Raw genomic sequence first — 18,425 nt, forward strand, 5'->3', positions numbered from 1 at the left:
ATTAGACTCTTAATTCCAGATTTAGTTTTTGATTGAATTCAAATTACACCATCTGTTGTGGCAGGATTCAAACCCCGGTACCCAGGACATTATCTGGGTCTCTGGATTAACAGTCCAGTGATGATACCATTAATTCACCAGTTTCCCAGGATGTACGAGATCCTAAAGTTTTATCTGCAATTCCCCCATTCATCATTATCCATCCTAAGTGATTGAGTCTAATGATGACATCAACTACAGACTTGAACATCCCACTTTCCCCTGGAACTGCATGCACAGCCCCTTGATTACCCCATGAACATTGATACCGAAGGCCTCAGACTGATTGTGCTCCACTAATCTGGAACTGATATTAGAGAACAGCTCCAACTGAGCATAACACAACTCCTTGAGAGATGTCTCCACAACACCCTGACTGACCTAATTCTGAGACTGGGTGTATGTGTCCTGCAGGACTGAGTGTGGTCCAATCCCCAGGCTGCAAAGATACTGGTATTCAGCCTCTGAGAGAACCAAGGGCCTGAATCACTGTGTCCACCTTCATTGACTGAGATCAGACAATGCCCTTAACTGGATAAAAGCAAATTACAGTGGATACTGGAATCTGAAACCAAAAGAGAAAATGCTGGAAAATCTCAGCAGATCTGGCAGTATCTGTAAGGAGAGAAAAGAGCTGACATTTCGAGTCTAACTGACCCTTTGACAAAGGGTCAATGCCCTTAACTGACTGTGGCAACAACCCTTGACTGATCATAGCTCTCCTGCAGTTCATGAAGGACAGGTATCCTTCGACTTTGAGACATGGTCATTAGCTTGAAGCATGTGTTTGCCATGTAAGCTACTGTCAGATGCTGTAGGTATGACATTGATGTAGCCCAGTTCTGCACAGTAACATGTCCACCCCTGAACAATGATAGACTGTTTGGTTCTCCCCTCTGTACTAAATTGTAATGCAAGCCACAGGCACCGGTAGCCTGTAAGTTCATGAAAGTCTCTTGCACTGAAAACCAATGCAAATCATAAGAGCTTGTCAGCTTTGAAGTCAGCACAAAGTGGGTCAGTGCTAAGAAAGCAAGCAAAGAAGTATAAAATGCAAACATGTCCATGGTTAAACGTATTGAGAAAAATCACGTAAGATATGATATCTGTGAGCTCCAAAATGAAACCCTGAGGGACTGACGTTGTGTGCAAGTTGGCCTAAAAGCAGGCATGATGAAACGGTGAGACTGGTTGATTGGTGATGCCCACTCACATGGAAGAAGGATGGGAGAGGACAGTGTCCTCGGAGCCTGTGAGAATATGAATGCTGACATTGCAGTTGGATGCAGGCTCAGAGAAGCAAGTGACAAGCTGTGTCACCAATTCCCTGCTCTGGCTTCCATTTGAGAATTGGCACTGTCTAGTTTCTTAGGGAACAAGGAGTGAAGTGGGAACCTTGTGCAAATCAAGCAAGGTTAGGTATTAATGAGATGCAAATAAACTAGTTACCACTCTATAAGAGATTCAGAACTTGCCACTTAAACTTTAAGTGGACAATCAGAAGATGTTTTCTCGTTGTTAGGATTCTGGCTTTCCACGTTTCCCTGTATTCTGCCAACTATCTCACCATTTGCACCATTTGACTCTATGAAACTTTACCCTATGTGTCTACAGAACAGATTTTGTGTTATAATAAAAACAGAATGGCATCCTTGGCATTTAGCATATGACTTGCACAACCTCAAAGTCTGCGTTGTTATTTTGCAAAGATGCCAGTGTTGGATTGGGGTTAACAAAGTCAGAAGTCACACAACACCAGGTTATAGTTCAACAGGTTTATTTGAAATCACAGGCTTTTGGAGCACTGCTGCTTTGTCAGGTGAAGGTCAGGACTATAGCCTGGTGTCATGTGACTTCTGACTTTGTACTGTTATTTGCCATCTTGAAATTCACTTATTTTAGTTTGGCTGTAGGAAATCGTTATTATGCAATGAAAGGCAGATGGAATTAGTTCACGTTGAGTTCTGATGTGTCTTTTATCCATGACGAACAGAAAGATAAAACAAAAGAACTGCAGTGCTGTAACCCAGAAGCAAAAGTAACCAATTGCTGGAGAAACTCAATGGTGTGGCAGTGTCTGTGAAGAGAAAACAGAGTGAGTGTTTCGAGTGCATGTTCTGAAGAAGGCTTACTCATCTCAAACATTAACTCTGCTTTCTCTTCACAGATGCTGCCAGGCCCACTGAGTTTCTCCAGAAATTTCTGTTTTTGAACCAGAAAGATAATCTGAGTGGATCCTACACATCTCCTGTTAATGATCCATCCGCAATAAAAGGCAAGTGTGAATTCCTGAATAAGTCTGAATATTCAAATTTAAACATTTGCTTGAGACTCAGGACTGTTTGGAGCTCAAAATGCTGAAGGTCACATGATCTACAGTGACCATTTAATAATCATTTTGTAGAATACACTGGAAGATTATATTTATGAAGATAACAAAGAACTTAATGCACAAGTCAATGTATTTGGTGTAAAAAAAGTTAAACACTTTTTTAATTAAACACAAATGTTGAACAGTTCAAGAAATGATTTTGTGTCCACATTTTCCCATCACAAACAAATGCACACACACCCCAGCACCTTTTTTGTTTTGAGTAATTAAATATTTTTGTCTTATCGAGCATTAGCTGCCATTTTGTTCGGTTGGAAGAGTCATCCAAATAAGTAATATAGCTGTTTCCTCAGCAAGGGGGCAGAGAGTCTGAAGATAGCTCTGTTCTATAATTGGGTATAAGCATCATTGCTTTGTTATACAACCCATCCTGTGTGTTCACTGGAAAAAAACAAACAAATGGAATGCAAAATAATCCTTGTACGCCAATTAGAAATTAAATGGACCAGCAATTTTCGAGTCTCAGATTTTGTTGCTCTGAAAACCAAAGAACTATTAACAATTGAAACTAGTCCAACAAAATAGCTTGAAGAAAATGTAAAAGCTCACTTTCATGAGCACTTTATTTTATTCCTTGTTTATTATTATTTGGGCCTACTGCTTGACTTCAATTATTTAAATAGCCTTATTTACAACCAAATAATTACTGTTATAAAAAAGTGGTCTACTTGCAAACTGGTTAAATCAAAAGCTTTACCTACTTGATTTAAAATGTTATGGAATTGAATCTGGCAATGACAGTTATATGCATATATCACAATTTAAATAGTGTTCTTCACATTCTTTTTTATTCACATAAATTCCAAACATTACATGAGAGGTCAGATAGGGTGAGAAGATCATCTGGAAAGTTTCACTACAAACATACGATTACCATAATTCATTTTCACCCCATGAATATATTTTGTTTCCAAGGGATTACTACAGTGATAATTGTGAACACCTTTGTCTTCTGTTCAAATCTCTCCATGACATGACCCTTCCTATCTACAGACATTTCAAAGGAAAAACAAAGATGATGCATTAGCATTGAAGGAAAGCAATCAATAAATTGCTTTCTATCAAAATTGGCATTGTCTGCGAGCACTTGGAAACATGAGTCTCATCTTCTGGGGTCACTGGGTGCCATCAGTGAAAATCCTGATAGAAAGCACTCATTCAAACATTGAGTAATTTGACAATTGGGATGCTGCTCTGAATGAGACAATGGGGGAAAATCTCAAATTAGACTGTTGTTTTTCAAAGAGAGAGAAAAGTTACATGTTTTGAATAACTTTCTTCAGCTATTCTTGAGTTTGTGAACTTTGCAGTTTGACATAAAGACAATAGATTTAGATGATGGGACTAGATGCAAATTGAACAATGGGAGAAGTTAAGTCAAATGGCAAAGAAACTCGGTTTCTTTGCTTCAACTGAACTTCACCCCTGGGATGAAACTGGGAAGTGAAGGGAACTGTAGATTAGGGAGAGAAGGCAGAGGGTGAAGTTCCCATCACCTTCCTGATTCATTGCACTTCACTCAGGCAGGGAAGGTTATGAATGGCATTCTTGAACAAACCTAACTACAGCCTTTAAATGACAAGTGATGCCCCTTTAAGTGCCTCACCCCACTCCCTCTGGTATTCTATGAGCAGTGGGTGGATGGTAAGCCGTTTGGGGATGCTACACAGTAGAAATTACCAACCTCTTTGCAGGTCTGGGATGAAAATTCTAGTGGCCCCTTGTCAGCAAAGAGCACCTGCTGCATTCCACCCCAAGTGCCAAAGACAGTATTTTCGGAAAGCAACACTCATATTCACATAATGACCCCTGCACCTCCACCCCTGCTGGGGACAGAGCCCAACACATTTACCTCTATTCTGGTGCTTTTCTTGCTATTGGTATTGAGGTACAAAGCACAGTACAGCACAGGAACAGGCCCTCCAAGCCTGCACCGACACATTTTACACTTCAATACTAAAACTGTCTTCACTTACAGGATCTATATCCCTCTATCCCTTCTTCTTCATATATTCGTCCAGGTTGATTGCTGCTGTTGTATCTGCTTCTACCCCTTCCTTTGGCAGTGTGTTCCAGGCACTCACCACCCCCTGTGTGAAAAACCTGCCTCGCACATCACTTTTAAACACGTTCCCCAATTCTCCCCCACCCCCCCAAAACCCCACCCTCCCTCCTCGCCTTGAACCTGTGTCTCCTACTGATTGACCTGTCCACCTGAGAAAAAGCCTCACATTGTCCACTCTACTTATGCCATTCACAATCTTACAAACTTCTATTAGGTCGCTTCTCAACCTCTTGCATTCCAGTGAAAACAAACCTAGTCAATTGAACCCGTCTTCATTACTAAAACCAGGCAACATCCTGGTAAACCTTTTCTGTACCCTCTCCAAAGCTTCCACATCCTTTTGGTCGTGTGGTGACCAGAATTGTACTTTGGTGGAAGGGATGCTGACCCTCTGATTGGCTCACAGCTATTGGAGATATGATCTTCATTTTCAAGTATTAATTAAATCATGGCTTATCTGCACTTCAAATCCAATTTCTTGTTTTAACCCATATTATGTGATGCTTTTCCCACTTAACAGATTTACAAATTAGGTCAAATTCCAAATATAACAAGCAGTTAAATAGAACAGTTCACCAAAAAATGCTTAATTTGGCCCACTTTCAGAAGGTTATTGTTGGCATTTTACACTCATCTTGGAATCAAGAAATAATTTCCACAGTTAGCAAATCCATCATGTGAAATAAGTGCTGTCTCTGTCATTTGTAAAATCGCTGCAATAAGAATCTTAGCTTGCAAAAGCTTATTAGAGTAAAACGCCATTTAGTGTTGTTACTGCCAGAATGTTAAAATTGCCAAGAAATCGTTTCCCACCTGTTAAGTTCTTTATATTATTGCTAATGAGGCATCTATGAACTCACCAATTGTCAGATTGAAAGGACTGCAGGCTAAAACTAAAAATGAGTCAGAGGATCTGCTAATCAGGTACTGCACTGCCATGTAGGGAAAGTGAGAAGGGGGAAGAATGCTGCAAGCAAATAAAAAAGCAAATGTAAAATAATATTCAGAATCCCAGAATGGTTACAGCACAAGGAGACTATCCAACCTGTGTCTATTTTGGGACTTCATAAGAGCAGCCTACATAATGAGACTCCTCTCCTGTTTCCCTGCACAGTCTTCCTTTTCACTTAACAAGTCAATTCGTTCTTGAATGTCTTAATGGACTCTACCTTCTCTGCACTTTCAGCTAATACATTCCAGGTAAGGTAATTGCTCTCAAAGCATAGAATGTTGAAACTTCATGAACTCTGATGATGTAACACAGTCTTTGGATGGTGAAATAATATTTCAGGATGTAGTGATGAAAATAAAAGTGACATACCTGTCTTCTGACAGTTGTAATTATGCTTAACTATCGCTAATTCTAACTATTGCTATCATGAACTAAGCTAAACCTTGTTATGATAAGTTCCTCTTCCTGTCAAGGATCTCTGATGATCTAACCTCTAGTGCTGAAAATTAGACTGGCTATAGAATGTAGCATTGTTGCAGCAAACTACCCTAGTAGATGGTACCCAAAACCCAACGTGTTAGGTATTAACTGCTCCTTGCATTAAAATAGCTTTTCCTAATATCTCTATTGCAGTGTTTCCTAACCTTTTCAGTATCAAGGCTCAAAGGCTGGATAACAGAACGGATGTCCATTCCCTTACACATGTGCAGTGACAAATGAGCAGCTACTGCCTTAAGTAAGAGATAACAAGGCTCAGGAGGAGGTTAGAAGCATGGACACAAAAACTTTGTGGCACATTTTTCACTTTGTCATGGTACATCAGTTGCAAACCATTGTACCTTTGCACCTTTGGCCAATTATCTTAAACTTATGTCTCTTCTTCTTGATCTTTCCAACAATGGGGAAATCACTTCCCTATCTACTCTGTGCAGGTGCACATGACTTTAAATACTTGTTAATAAATATTCAACCAACCTTATCTTCTCCAAGGATAGTATTCCCAAACACTCCAGTCTTGTATTGCAGCTGAAATTCCGAGCCCCCAGGACTATCCCAGTGAATTGTTCCTTCATTCTTCCCAGTACCTTCACATTTTTTTGTAAACTGTAATACCCAGACTAGATGCAGTACTTTGGTTGAAGCTGAACAAGTATTTTATACAAGTTTAACAATTCATACTTTACTTCTATATTCAATACCTGTATTAAAACAGCCTCAGATATAATATGCTTTATTAAATGCTCTTCCAAAGAATCCTGTCATGTTAAATTTTTTTACTGCATAAGCACACCAGGTCTCCTTGCTCCTAGCTGCACCCACTTTGAAGTTGCACCCTTTATTTAGTATTGTCTTGCTGCATTCTTTCTTTCAATAAATTAATAACATCACACTTCTCAGCATTAAATTCTGTCTACTGTTAGTCTGCTAATTCCACTGATGTCCTTTTGAAATTTAATACCGTTTTCCTCCATGTTCACAAGCTTCACACCATCTGCAAGTTTCAAAATTGTGCCTATGTGCAAAGGTTTAAGTCATAATATATATCAAGAAGAGCAAGGTCCTAGATCCTCATACCAGCGAGAACTCCATACAAACTTGGGAATACTTCCTGAAATTCTTAATTTCAGACCACTCATTGCAACACAAGCAATTGAGTCAATGAGAAGATTAAAATCGAGTTTGCAACTGATTAGATTGTACAACAAGTAATGCAAGACATTTTGAGGAGAATTTAAAGAAACAATTGGTTCGTATCAGTTTTAAGATTAAAATAATCTTCAATTAAGGGAGTGATCAGGATTTAATTGAAATGATACAATAAAAATGTAATATTTTCTACTCCATTATGGACTAAGTGCATAACAATTGAACATTAATAAAACATATTTCTTCTTCTCAATGCTTGTCCAACAAACTTACTGTTCAGTACTTCAGTTGATAGTTTGCATTGTGCTGTGTAATGTAGGTGATAACAGTTGAGTCATATACTTACTGAGTTACCTGCAGCATTTAAAAACAAATCATTTGTTGTTTGTCAAAAGCCTTAAATCACTTTTAAAAGTTGGAAATGTACTGAACATAAGATTCCACTCAAAATGTCAAAGGATAAATTGCCATTCACTGAAGGTCATTAAGTTGGAAGAGGAGGGGGATGTTGTGCCAACAATTCCATGTCATTAGGCAGCTTGCCAGTCTCCTGTCTCCATCGTATTTTGACAAACCTGTTTCAGGTGGGGGGGTCTGGGTTGGTAGTTGTTGGAAGGGTGGTATTGGTAATGGCATTGTGAGGGAGGAGTCAATTTGGCCATTTAAACTACCATCAATGGAGACTTCACATGCCATTTGGAATTTTCTAGTTTGTATATGGGCTGTCTTGCTCAAGCCATTGCCAATCAGATGGATTAGGGCAGCGTCCCAAGAGCAAGCTGGGGCGTGGATCAGCAACAGGTTATTTAATTCCCCCATCCCTACTGATGGGATTACCAAAGGGCCACAAGCCACCCTGAGAACGATTTCCTTGGCAATGATGGTCTGGCAGCTGTGGCCAGTTTTATTTTTAAACTGTTCTCAATCTTCAGAGGTCACCCACTATTATACAAGCGTGTTTGTCTTTGAAGGGGTCAATGCTAAGGGTGCATTCAATACCACCTAATATGGTGATGTTATACAGACTTGGGTGGTTGAAGTCTGAATCTTAAAGGAAATAGATTATTACTCAAGACTATAATGGTAAATGTCCTCCACTGCAATCAGTTACAATTTATAGTGTATTGTATGATTGTAAAATATCTCATGTAAGAAAATAACTCCATCCTATTAGATTACCAAGTATTTTCACTTAACAGTCTATCAAGACCTTCAGATCTCAACCTACAAAGCAGGACGGTGGTACCAGATATGTATTTCACTAAGGTGTCTGTGCTGAGGGTCTATCAACTATCCGTGTCCAGCCATTTTCCTTTCTATTTCAACATTATCCAGTTCTCCCTCAGCTTTCTGCATTCCAGTTGGAATTCTCCTGGATGTGGAAGCATGCCTTCATTTGTTGGGACTCACAAAAGAAACTCCTTGAAAATGGTCCTTGAAGTGGGACGGCTGAATTTCTGCATTTGTGGCCCATCATTTATCCCAGTTGAAAGACTGGGACCTTGGAACAACAATCCAGCTCTAAGTTTTAAATTTTCTCAACTCAGGCCTTGGATTTTAAGCCTTTTTTGTTTTACTATTTCAGTTGCAACATTTGCCATTTTGCTTCTCCTTTTGTTGTATATCATAACCCAGTCGAGGTATTACCATGATCTCGGAATCTTAAAACCAAACAAGTCTGAACTGAAATTCTATTTTTAACACTTTTGACCACAGTCATTTATAAATAGCAATTTATCTTTGAAATTGTATATGAAAATGTATTGCCGTTAATTTATTTCTCTTGACACCCAAAAAGGAAAAACATCATTACACAGTTCATCCATTGATTGGGTGTTATTTTAATTATTTAGGGTGTCCTTGACTTTTAGCATCAATCTCTGAAGTAATTTTAACAGCCAATAACTATTGATTTTCAGATAATAACATTGAATAAAGACAAAAAGTACAGCTGCAGTTCTAAAGCTAAGTTCCGCTCAGTAGAACATACAATTTTCCTCTTATAGATTGAGTTTATGCTGCAGCTGTATAGAGCCCTGGTTAGACCACACTTGGAATATTGTGTTCAGTCTGGTGACTTTATTATAGGAAATATGGGGAACCTTTAGAGAGAGTACAGAGGAGATTTATTAGGATGCTGCCTGGACCGGAGGGCATGTCTTATGAAGAAAGGTTGAGGGAGCTCAGGCCTTTCTCATTGGAGGGAAGAAGGTTGAGAGGTGACTTGATAGAGTTGTACAAGATGATGAGAGGGATAGATGGAGTGGATAGCTAGAGACTTTTTCCCATGGTGGAAATGGCTATCAGGAGGGGGCATAATTTTAAGTGATTGGAGGAAGGTTTAGGGAGATGTCAGAGGTAGGTTCTTTACACAGAGATGCATGGAATGCACTGCCAGCAGTGGCAGTAGAGTCAGATACATTAGAGATATTTGAGCAACTCTTGGATGATAGTAAAATGTAGGGTATGTAGGTTAGTTTGATTTTAGACTAGGATAAAAGATCAGCGCATCAAGGGCCTATATTCTTGGATGTGGGAGGAAACCCACACAGAAACGGCAAATGTGCAAACTCCACATGGGCAGTGTCCAAGGCTAGGATTGAACCTGGGTACCTGATGCTGCGAGGCAGCAGTGCTAACCACTGAGCTACAGTGTTGCCCACATAGTCCTTTTTCTTATGTTAAGTTATTCCGCTTTGTCTTCTGGATTCTAGACTGTTAGAGAAAAGAACAGTCTGCAGTTTAAGAGACCTGCCTCAAAAATAAATGCTTTCTGCACAACAGCTATTCCTCAATATATGAGGTAGGTTACAACCACTTCTATGATACACTGCTGAGTACACTCCAGTTGTGCATCAATGGAATGGAAACTGTTGTTTTTCAGCTCATCATGATGTCCGTGCAGTCATTGTTGTTCTGAGCCAGAGATGTGTATGAACATTTCCTGATTTGAGATTTCCATGGGAATGTGATGAAGTTGTTTGCCTAACTTGTATAATACAAGAAAAAAATGAATACTGATCGAAACAGATATTTTTTGTTACAATCTAGAAAGAACCAGATGTAAAGAGGTTGCAGGTCATAGTTCAGTGCAACACAACAAATGCAATACTAGGTGTAACACTTTGCTGCAAGTCTTGTTGAAGGTGGCTCAGAGCAAATTTCTTGGAGAAGACAGTGTTAATCTTTAGATATAGCTCCTCTGAGAAGTACAGGTATGTAATTGTGGGCTTCCATGTCCTATTGGTAGAACAGGCTTGGTGACAAGTCCTGCCTTATCAATGTTGTCACCCTCCAATGGTTGTCCAACCCTCTGCGGTGGCTGCAGCGTTTAGTTTTTTCCCTCTAGCTAGAAAGGAATGACTAAAAAAGATGTCCATTATCAGAAAACAAGCACTGCTAATACCAGTTTAAGATCTTTGGATGCTGCTCAGTCATTGTTGACTGGATCTTTACACCCTGCCACCAGCAAGCCAGTCTAAAGGTGGGGTGAGCAGAGGAATAAATGCAAAATGAAACAAGTCACCTTCCTGCTGTGTGCCCTTTTGCTGAAATTGATCTGAAATTGTTGGCGAGGGGCAGTGTCAGACAGTCTACCCACCTTTAAGTTTGTTGAATCTTTTAATTGTCCAACTAACTACTTAAAGGCCTCACCTTGTGTTAGGATCATGGCAAGTCGAAACACACAGAGGTTGGTGTCAGGCAAGTGAGCAGACAGCCTCCTTTATGGGCCTCACTTAGGCCTCACCCTCTGCATAGGTCATTTTCCATCCTTTAATATTGTTCGTGGCTTCTTAAATCACTCTCCCCCTCACCGAAACACCCAACCACAGTCTTGCATGAGTTCCTCAAACAGGGATAATGCCTGTTCAGTACTAACTGCTGGGACTGTGCAGCTGCCAGCCATCTGATTGACTGGCAACTCCATAAGTTGGGACTTTGTCCTGCGATAGGGGTCAAATTTTGTTGTAAATGAACACACCTCCAAAAATTCAATAACTGCAGAGAGCCATTGGGATCAAAATCAGTTTGCCCATAATATTTTACTGAGAGGTGCATTGAACATGGTGTCCCATTAAATCCAGCCCAATCTGTAAGTACAAAAGAGGCAATGCTGACCAAGAAACACACCCAAGTTGTCTGCCATGTGTTTAAAGCAATTTAAATTTGAGTAACTGAATACCTCTTTAAATTCTGCTGCATATGTTTGCCATCCTATGCCATCAGTGATTTTTGGACATTTAGGAAGTGGGGGTGACAGTTCTGAGTCCTAGTATCCATCCCCTAATTAATATACTTTTTAGATTCATAGAGTCATATAACTGTACAGCATGAAACAGACCCTCTGGTCTAACTCATCCATGCCGACCAGATATTCTAAATTAAGCTAATCCCATTTGGCAGCATTTGGCCCATATCCCTCCAAACCCTTCTCATTCATATACTCATCCAGATGCCTTTTAAATGTTATAATTGTACCAGTCTCCACCACTTCCTCTGGCATCTCATTCCACACACCCACACCACTCTCTGTGTGAAAACGTTGCCCCTTAGGTGCCTTTTAAATCTTTCCCCTCTTACCTTAAACCTATGCTCTCTCGTTTTGGACTCCCCACTTTGGGCAAAAAACCTTGTCTATTTACCCCATCCATGCCTCTCATGATTTTATAAACCTCTATAATGTCAGCCCTCAGCCTCCGACACTCTTGGGAAAACAGCCCCAGCCTATTCAGCCTCTCCCTATAGCTCAAACCTTCCAATCCTGGCAACATCTTTGTAAATCTTTTCTGAACCCTTTAAAGTTTCACAATATCCTTCTTATAGCAGGGAGACCAGAACTGAATGCAATATCCCAAAAGTGGCCTAACCAATGTCCTCTACAGATGACACATGACATCCCAACTCCTATACTCTATGCAGTGACCAATAAAGGAAAACACACCAAATGTCTTCTTTAGTATTCTGTCTACCTGTGGCTCCACTTTCAAGGAACTATGAACCTGCATTCCAAAGTCTGTTTGTTCAGTAACACTCCCCAGGACCTTACTATTCAGTTTATAAGTCTTGCCCTGATTTGCCTTTCCAAAATGCAGGGCATCACATTTAGCTAAATTAAACACCATCTACCATTGCTTGGCCCATTGGCGCATCTGATGAAGATCTTATTGTACTCTGAGGTAACCTTCTTCACTGCCTAATACATCTCCAATTTTGGTGTCATCTGCAAACTTACTAATTGTACCTGCTATGTACACATCCAAATCACTTAAAAAAATGATGAAAAGCAGTAGACCCAACACTGAGCCTTGCAGCACACCACTGGCCACAGGCCTCCAGTCTGAAAAGCATCCATCCACCACCACCTTCTATCTTTTTCCTTCAAGCCAGTTCTGTATCCAATGGCTAGTTCTCCCTGTATTTCATGTGATCTAACCTTGCTAAACAGTTCTACCATGAAGAACATTGTCAAATGTTTCACGAAGTCCATATAGACCACATCCACTGCTCTGCCCTCATTAATCCTCTTCATTTCTTCTTCAATAAATTAGTGAGATACAATTTCCCATGCCCATCTGTTTCTGGCAGAAGTGACAGCCCCTAACATTAAAGCCAATTTGAAAATTACAATGATTATACGTACCATTAGTATAATTTTAATTGTAAGTAACAGTTTCCATTTTGTGAATTAAGAAGAGGGAGACATGATTGTAGTTTCATTTTTGAGTTGTCCTTGATGCCCTGATGCTGGGAATTCTGGACGCCTGTTTTGTACATGTGTTTTAATGACATTTTACAACTCTTGAAGAGAAAAGGTAGGAGTTAGTGGTTTAGTGAAAAAAAAGCAAGAGCAAATACTGTGCTATTGCCAAGCAACAGGGGGCCACGGAGATAGACAGAAAAAATCCAGAATGCGTTGATCAATGTATATATGTGGGGGCTAGAAAGTGGAGACAGTCGTCAATGCTGCAAGAGATCTGTTAGAAACAGAAATTAATGAACTCATATGTTTGCTCTGATGTCATAGTTTTAGTAAGTTTAGTTTGCACTTTGTATTGGGTCTCTCAGGAGAAATACAAGCTGAAGAAAAAGCATCTAATAATGTGCAAAACTTCGCCAAAATACAAATCCATTGCAGTTGTGTCAGACTGTGCAGAAGCCTTCCTGTGGAGAGAGTGAGGTATCTTCAATAGGGTTTAGTCTGTAACGATTTTGATGGAATAAAGGGAGCAGTGAGAGTTTAGTGATTTTGGTCCTCTTTTGGTGATTGTGATTAAGATTTTTCAACCTTTTAATCTGGTGTCATATGATTAATTAGATTACTTACAGTGTGGAAACAGGCCCTTCGGCCCTACTAGTCCACACCGACCCTCCGAAGAGCAACACACCCAGACCCATTCCCCTATATTTACCCCTTCATCTAACACTACGGGCAATTTAGCATGCACATTTTTGGACTGTGGGAGGAAACCGGAACACCCGGAGGAAACCCACGCAGACACGGGGAGAATGTGCAAACTCCACACAGACAATTGTCTGAGGCGGGAAATGAACCCGGGTCTCTGGCGTTGTGAGGCAGCAGTGCCGCCCATGATGTTTTGCTTGTCTCATAAATGTTTCTTTCTTCGTAGTAAAGGCACATTTGTAGACTCTTAAAGAATTTGTTCATTGACTGTCTTCAACAGTGTTGAAAAAAACAAAGCTGCAGCCTATCAAGCCAGGTTTCAAGCTGTACTCTGACTGGTCTAGTATTCACATCAGCTGGGACCATAACAATAAGATCATGATTTGGGAAATGGAGTAGGCCATTCAGCCACTAACACCTGCACTGGGTTTTAGAAAGAACATGATTTCTTGATTATGGCCTGAAGTCCACTCTCCTCAGCAAATGAGAGTCGCACAGATTCATGACCCTCAGAAAAAAAAAGTTCTTCTCACTGCCAACTTAAACAGGAAACCCCTTAATTCCCATGTTCTTGTCTCTCTCAAGTCTCTTCTAATTGAAATGTATAAGTTCCTCAGATTTTTTTTCTTTTTCTAAATTCTACTGGATACATGTCTAATATTTCCTCCTGTGTTAATCACTCTCACCCCTTTACGCCCCACAAGAATTTGATATTTTTCTAAAGTGCAGTGCCTAGATTTATACTCAACACTCAGACTGAGACTTAACCAATTGTATGATGGTTTAGTATCATCTCTATTGTACTCACCCGTAACTAATAAAGTCAAACTTTTCATGTAATTAAATAGTGGTTCTACTTTCAAACATTTTCTCTTGAAACATTACAATCCACTGAATAAAGATTTTCCTAAGTTGCTATTATTGAAGGTGTTTCATGAAGGAGTTTGATCTAATTACAACAGATGAGGAGAGAAGGGAGGAAATCCAAATGCAGCAGAAATTGGACAGATTAGACCGATGGACGTGTTTCCATGTTTGTGTACTGAAGGAACATTGATATTTGTCAGACGCAGGATGATGTCTAGTTTGGAAGGAAACTTAGAGCTGCCGGATTTTCCATGGCCTCCCTATCTTTAACTTTCTAAATGGCAGAAGTTGAGAGCTTGGGAGCTGCTATCATAGAGTCTAGACATGTTGATGCATTGCATCCTTTAGATAATACCCACTGCAACCTTATTATAAGGCTGTGAATCGATGGAAATTTTAGTCACCTAGAGGATCATGCTAAGCAACTAATGGTCTCCATGTATATCTTGTTGGCAGATACTTGTGTTGTTTGTGTTGGCTAGGGAACTGATGAAGAGATTTGGTAGGACAACTGACCCTTTAGTAAACAAATTACAAATATCTGTCTAGCTAGCTAATATCAATTCAACCTGCCCAGGGATTTATTAAGAAATCCAATTCAGTGTTTTTGCAAATTGAAAGTTGAAGTAAAAACATTTCATTTAGTCCCTCAAAAATACCAGAAAACACTTGTAACGCAATGAAATGTAGTGACTATGTAGGCTGATATGTTTGTGAGAAATGTATGAATAAAATAAGTCAAAAGGAAATTCAAATTAAACATTGCTATTCTATGTTACTGCAAGATTACTGTAATTTCAAAGCCAGTAGAACTTGCCAAAATTTCAGTCCTACCCTTGCTGACACATAAAGGTTTGCAATTTGCTTGTCTGTCACACAACACAAGGTGTCTTTTTTATTCACTTCCATGTTATTTAAGTCTTAAATGATCAGGAAATTACACAGCAGAAAACTCAAAATAAACATCAGTGAAATCTTCTGAAAGGATCACGTATTTTACAGTGCACACGCAGTCATTATTGTTTAATTTATTTATTTTAACATGATATGCTTTACACTTTTATCATATTGTCTATCTCTTCAATTTTAGGAGACGGTTCTGCCTTCACCCAATTGTTATTCCTTATTTGTGAGGCTAGACAATATGTGTTGATAGGCTGTTGCATCATGTATTCCAGTCAAGCTGAACTCAACCTTATATTGGAAAAGTTACTGGATTATTATCAGCAGCAGACCACTAAGATTGCTTCTCACATGCTAGGGTCTTAAGTCTAATTGAAGCACACTGGCTGATCCTGTCTCTGCACATCAAAGCCATGCCGTTACTTTTTCATTTGCCAATTCTGTCGCAACATCACATAAGAAGTGTATTTAGCAATATAACTGCTGCATTACTCATGATTTAACTGTAGATTACTAGATGGTTCAGGGTTAATTCTAGTTTGCCCACAATCCCCCCAACCTATCACTGCTTTCACCTATGATTGTAAGTAGTGTATTCTCCTCTGCAACCAAGGGCAGTCCATTTCTATACTGGAAATCATTTACAGAGAGTGCATATGAATAAGCCCACAGGGTTTAGTAAATCTGCCAACTACAATGCAAAACAATAGCAAATTACAGAATTGACAGAATGCTTGAATAAAAACAGAAGTTGCTACTTATGCTATAAGTAGAATCATGGCAAATCACAGAACTATTACAAGGCAGTTGGAGGCCATTTGACCCATCATGTCTGCACTAGAAGACACAAAAATCTGCAGGGATAGAATTAGAGGGCGGAATTGTCAACTTTTGATACTAAGGATTCTATTATTCGATTTATTTGATTTATTTATTGTCACATGTATCTTGTTACAAAAAGATAGTGAAAAGTGCTAGCATAGATTAGATTAGATTAGATTACTTACAGTGTGGAAACAGGCCCTTCGGCCCAGCAAGTCCACACCGACCCACCGAAGAGCAACCCACCCAGACCCATTCCCCTACATTTACCCCTTTACCTAACACTACGGGCAATTTAGCATGGCCAATTCACCTAATCTGCACATTTTTTGGACTGTGGGAGGCCATTCTCTAGTGCCATCTTAAAATGCAGATAATAAACAAAAACATACAATATAAAGGCAGAAAAATGAAGAAATAAAGAAAAAAAAGTGTTCAACTTTGCAGTTCTTCTTGTTACCATATATACTCGAGTAATAGTTGATGGATGAGTTGGACCGAAGGGTCTGTTTCCGTGCTGTACATCTCTGTCATTCTATGACACTGTATTTCAACTCTCTGTTTTTGGCCAAAAATCTGGAATTTTCCATACATCTTATGTAAATGACAACCTCAGTTTTTCACAGATAACAGATTAACATTTATGAGTCAGTATGCCGGCCGTCCCACTCCCCCTGAGTTTTCAGAATTACCGTAATTCATTGTGTTTTTTAAATTTATTCAAACACTCAAAAGTAGCATCCATGTAATAAATGACCCCATAAATTTAACCTTAAAATGTAGGCAAAAAATACCACTCAAGTGTATAAGTGCTTGCCATGGACCGGGGGCCTGGTGGCCAGGCATAAGGCCCCTTCGCGGTGCTGATGCCACTGAAACAAATGTCATCAGTCTTTGGTGTCATCTTAGAGTCATAGAGTCATAGAGATGTACAGCATGGAAACAGACCCTTCGGTCCAACCCATCCATGCCGACTAGATATCCCAACCCAATCTAGTCCCACCTGCCAGCACCCAGCCCATATCCCTCCAAACCCTTCCTATTCATATACTCATCCAAATGCTTCTTAAGTGTTGCAGTTGTACCAGTCTCCACTACTTCCTCTGGCAGTTCATTCCATATACGTACCACTCTCTGTGTGAAAAAGTTGCCCCATAGGGCTCTTTTATATCTTTCCCCTCTCACCCTAAACCTATACCTTCTAGTTCTGGACTCCCCCACCCCAGGGAAAAGACTTTGCCTATTTACCCAATCCATGCCCTTCATAATTTTGTAAACTTCTATAAGCTCACCCCTCAGCCTCCGACGCTCAAAGGAAAACAGCCCCAGCCTCTCCCTACAGCCTCTCCTTCAACCCTAGCAACATCCTTGTAAATCTTTTCTGAGCCCTTTCAAGTTTCACAACATCTTTCCGATAGGAAGGAGACCAGAATTGCATGCAATATTCCAACAGTGGCCTTGTACAGTCGCAACATGACCTCACAACTCCTGTACTCAATACTCTGCTCAATAAAGGAAAGCATACAAACTGCCTTCTTCACTATCCTATCTACCTGTGACTCCACTTTCAAGGAGCTATGAACCTGCACTCCAAGTTCTCTTTGTTCAGCAACACTCCCTAGGACCTTACCATTAAGTGTATAAGTCCTGCTAAGATATGCTCTCCCAAAATGCAGCACCTCGCATTTACCTGAATTAAACTCCATCTGTTACTTCTCAGCCCATTGGCCTACCTGGTCAAGATCCTGTTGTAATCTGAGATAACCCTCTTGCCTCCACCAATGCCCTCGCCATTGAGTCCTCTATGGACCTCACCAATGCAGATGTCACCGATGTTGCCAGCCACCATATGAGCTCAAACTCAACTCTGAAATGGTTTCCAAAATGGTGCCTATACAATATCCACACATAAGTCTGGCACAAACTGACTAAGGATTATCCTTAACTTCTCTATGCCATGGACAGTCAGATCATCTTCTAGCTTGCAATGCAAAGTAAAAGCCAACACAAATACACATTCTAAGTTACGTTTAAACATTTGAAACTTAAATCAAACACTCTTGGACATTCCCTTAGTGTCTGTCATTATGGATTATCCCAAAATACTGAAAATGGTCAATGTATTAACATTTGGGGGGTGCAGTGCTGAATCCGGGGGTTGGGACTGAGGTAAGGTGGGGGGAGGGGAAATGAGGAAGCTGGAGAAATCTACATTCATCCCTTGTGGTTGGAGGGTTCCTTGGCAGAAGATGAGGTGCTCTTCCTCCAGGCGTCGTGTGGCCAGGGTCTGGCGATGGAGGAGGCCAAGGACCTGCATGTCCTTGGCGGAGTGGGA

This window comes from Chiloscyllium plagiosum, chromosome 5 (genome assembly GCF_004010195.1).
Source record: "Chiloscyllium plagiosum isolate BGI_BamShark_2017 chromosome 5, ASM401019v2, whole genome shotgun sequence".
Taxonomy (NCBI): domain Eukaryota; kingdom Metazoa; phylum Chordata; class Chondrichthyes; order Orectolobiformes; family Hemiscylliidae; genus Chiloscyllium; species Chiloscyllium plagiosum.